This window comes from Durio zibethinus, chromosome 22 (genome assembly GCF_047325235.1).
Source record: "Durio zibethinus cultivar Kanyao isolate XHJ-2024 chromosome 22, ASM4732523v1, whole genome shotgun sequence".
Lineage (NCBI taxonomy): Eukaryota > Viridiplantae > Streptophyta > Magnoliopsida > Malvales > Malvaceae > Durio > Durio zibethinus.
Genome location: NC_143183.1, coordinates 22,379,427 through 22,384,000, shown reverse-complemented (window position 1 = coordinate 22,384,000; position 4,574 = coordinate 22,379,427). Strand labels below are relative to the sequence as shown.

General features: G+C 27.9%; 1 long non-coding RNA gene across 1 annotated transcript; it reads right to left on the bottom strand.

Annotated features, from left to right (window-relative positions):
- Window positions 1-2,942: 2,942 nt before the first annotated feature.
- On the bottom strand, window positions 2,943-4,195 carry LOC149512723 (uncharacterized). The gene is made up of 2 exons (XR_016332048.1): window positions 3,945-4,195; window positions 2,943-3,635 (listed from the first exon to the last, which is right to left on the bottom strand). It is a non-coding gene; the product is annotated as an uncharacterized LOC149512723 (long non-coding RNA).
- Between the last annotated feature and the right edge of the window lie 379 nt (window positions 4,196-4,574).

Here is a 4,574-nt window from a genome sequence, read left to right as displayed (position 1 = left end):
CCATCTACCATATGCATTGGATGTGAATAAGGGATTGGTTCCCTCAACAACATGAGTGAGAAAATTATGCATTTGGGTCCTGATCTAGGGTTCGGAGCAACCTATTACTTGAGATATTTTGTACCAAAAATATGCATTAGTGAAGTAGAAAACAAGTTAAAATAAATAGTCTATAAGATGGGTTATTTTTCGATGGATCCATTATAAAGCAACGATGCTGCCTTTGTAGAAATGAGCTTTAGTCTCACTTCAGATCCATTTGATAAGAGTAAAACGAACCATCATATTACACAAAAGTAAACAATTGAGTTTCAAATGAGAGATGGTTTTTTTTTTTTTTTTCATTTTCATGAATTAATTTTAAATTCACAAATATTTATAGATATAATCTTAAATTCATCACTAAAAAGAGATTCATTAAATTCATAAATTTAAAAATAATCATTAAGTTATACTTACATGTACTCCATTATCAAACAATTTTTATTAAATTTAAAACATAATTTTTTTAAAAAATTCAAGTTACCCAACACTACTTTAATTAATTTATTTATATGTTGTATGCATTTGAACCATGATTTCTAAAAGTTCCGAGAATATTGAAAATAGTGTTTTTTTTTTTTTTTTCTGGTTGGGGATGATATATATATATATATATATATATATATATATATACTGTTATTTTAAAACCATATTGAATGATTTCAGGTCCATGTGAAGTCTACATCTTTGCTTAATATATATTATGTACTCTCATATATATTTTGATATCCCTTTCAAAATGCATGTTAGAATAACATCATAGTTGAGGGACAGATGTTAAATCAAAATATTCTCTTCAGGTAGGGCTGACATTTACTTGATTTGTGTTTCACAAATAATTGAAGTGATAGGTTTGGTAAACCAAGTCATAATTCGAACCAAACTGCCTATAAAAGTTATTTGATGATGCTGACATATTTCCAATGTAGTATAGGAATCTCGAGAGTTAACTATGTGATAGATGAAATGTGGAAAAAAAAAAGAAAAAGAGTAAACCTAGCTATTGTTTCCTTGGCAATTCATCATTTTTGCTCGTTATAACTTACCAAATTATCCCATATTTCAAAGTATGGTTGTGCTATCAATGCACATTAATTTTGAGCTTTCTAATTAGATTTGATAATTAATATTTTTGTGTTATGTCTCATGTCGTATTTGACACATATAATAATATGAATTATTAAAATGCGAACACTACACAAATTATAAAATATCTTTAAATTTTAAATACGAACACAATACATTTAAAATATATATTACATGCGATACGATACGATTAACATATGTACAGTTAATTCGTTTAAACACAACATTAATAAATACGAATAATACAGATATATATGAATAAACACGACTAACACGAATATATATATAAGAACACGATTAAAATAATAAATAATTATAAATTATCCATAATTTACAACTTAATAAATTGGCGTATTAATAACATAAAAAATTACTTACATCTTAAAAAAAATTTATACTCATTTAATATGTATCTAATATATATATTTTAATTTTAATTTATATTACATAACTATATTAATTTTTAGTATTAAATTCATAAATATAAACTATTAAAGATTAAAAAATAAAATAATAATATATAGGATTAATATTTATATTTATATTATTATTATAAAAAATAATTTTATAATAGTTATTAAATGAGTATTATAATTAAATGTTTAAAATAATTTTTATAGGTTTATATTAAGTTAAAATAAATATAAAAAATAAGTTAAATGTATTAAACATATTAAATATGTACTCATATAAAAATATTAAATTAAACTTGTTATTAGTGTTATATCACATATTTAGACGAATTAACACATATATGATACAAATTGTATCGTGTCAAAATTCATGTTGATATGAATAAATATAAAACATATTTTTTAAAATGCATATATAATTTTTTTGTATAATTTTTATATTATATCTAAAATTATCAGATCTATAAACCACACTAGCTAATCTATATATAGTTGATAAGGATATGATTTTCATATTCAAACGCAAAATTTTACAATGCAAGGACGGAACAAGGGGGCAGGCAAGGGTCACGGCTCGTCAAAATTTTTTATATCATTCTAAACTAATAATCGAGTTTAACAAAATTAATATACATCTCTCTTCTCCCATTCAATTCACTGTTTGGTCTCCTTTAATTATTATCTAATACGATCACTCGAGTGTTGAGTAAAAGAGACGTTATCCAAACATATGTTTGTGTGGTATGTGACCGAGTGCGCATTCAAATCACTTTGGATTCCTTTGAGGCTTGACCTAGATTATGTAACACTTGGTTAAGATTTTTCAAATAAGCATTTGCAAAAAATATGTATCAAAATTAGCAAACTACATTCCCAAGAGTTCACTTTTTTTTTTTCCTAGGACAAGAGTTCTCCTTAATCAAGACAAGTTGTCTAAAAGTAGTGTTTGAAAAGGCATGAAATATATATGAGTTAAAGGCCCTCTCTGTCAGAGTGGTTTTTCTCAAGTATAGTTATGCTTTTTGTACTGATCTTCATCACTCATCAGCAATGTTACAAAATGAAGTTTTTAACCGTCTTTGGGGTTAGTTTTATATATATATATATATATATATATATGCCAAATTGAGTACCATAGTCTTTCACTTATATCCCACTTGTCTTGCATTAAAAAGGAAAGGAGATTAAAAATATAGGCATGAAATTAAGGAAATTAAGTCTGTTTCTCTCTTCCTTTTCTTTGAGTTTGTTTGCCTGATGAAGCTTATCACATTCATGAGGTCAGAATATATATATATATATATATATATATATATATATATTATGTATGTATGTGCTAGTATGTTGTACATTAACATTAGAGCAGTCACGAGGAGAAACTCTTACAAACGACACAACAGATCAGAGAGAATATTTATTATCTCACTTCTCAGCCCCAACAACATATAAAACAACGAAAACCGATGCCTGCAAAGCATATTTCTGCACATATAATAACAATTGACATTGATGGCCTTAACAGAATAAGAAAGTGAAAGCTTTTACTATTTAATAAAAATACAAAAAAAAAAAAAAGCTTCAACAACTACTGTTATATATAGTGTTATTACAAATCTCCACCTCAAACATGAATTTCACTAAAACCCCAGAATAGGATTTTGATGAGGTTGTCCTTTGCTGGCATGTGATTGGACAAATTTTGAGGAGAGATCATGGTTAAATATTCAAACAGCTCAGGAGGGATAGACAAGGAAGGAGAAGAAGAGTTGGGCGGGAATGGGGTAGAAGAATACGCAAACTCTATATCAGATTGTTGTGATATAGAGGATACTGGGAAAAGAAAAACAAGAAGAAGAAACACTGGACGGGGTCTTACAAGGTCAAGAAAAGGTCTTACAAGGTCAAGAAGATAAAAAGAAATTTAAAGAGAAGAGAGAAGACAAAGCTCAGGTAGGATAACACCAAATTAAGATGAACAAGCTAGTTTCAGTTTGGAGTTGCCGTCACCAAATTGGAATAATCCAGTAATAGTTTCATTCCTCAACTGTACTTGCTTGCCCTTGACCATTCTCCTATGCTTCAGCACCAGGTGACCTGCATGACGGAAGGAATAAATTAAGAAACAATGAAAAAGAGAATGCATATATTGATTGAAGACAAATATATTGAATCTATTCTTTGTAAATATATATATATGTGTGTGTGTGTGTGAATTTTGCCAATTGAAATTAACCAGTGGCTACAAAAAAGAAGAATCAAGAAAGTTTGAGCCTGTTGGAAGTGCAAAAGAATATGTTACATAGGCTTTTATGAACATATAAGAAGAAATGATAACAGCCCACAGAAAAAAGATGAGAGCTTTGACATTCTATAAAAGGGTTTTTTTTTTTAAGTTTTTCATACCCTGTGGAAGCTTGTTGTGCTTTGCTTTCTCCTCTGAAAGCTTTTCTTTTTCCTCCATGTTTTTTTCTAGAGAAAGACAGCACAGGAGAATTATAGGCACAGGGAAAGGTGAAGTCTTTTTTTTGTAAGAGAAAAGTGAGAGATGGGGTAGGCTTATAAAGGCAGAGAGGTGACTCTGAGAGAGTGGGGAAAAGAAAGAGGTTTTCACGGGCAGCCCATGGATCTGAAAGCAACATGTCCAGACCCAAAATTTTTTTTTGAAAAGGTGGGTCACTGCCATTTTGTATTGTATGAAATAAATGGCTGAATAGAAAATATTTAAATATCATGTAGAAAAAATCAATGAAATATATCAAATAAAAAAATCAATTAGAACTTGCATATATATATATATATAGTTAGAAAAATGAAACATAAAGTTGAATCGATCCAACTCAAATCACTAATAAAGTTAGATATCGTACTTACATGCAACAAAACTTAAATTTAAAATTTCAATATTTTATTAGAATTTTTTCTTTTATATTAAATTAAGGTTTGATTGGCATAGGACATTAACTTAATGGTAAGAAAGAGGTCCTAAATCTTAAGATCTTATATTTAAGTTTTATTGTGTTAAGGTTTGATTAT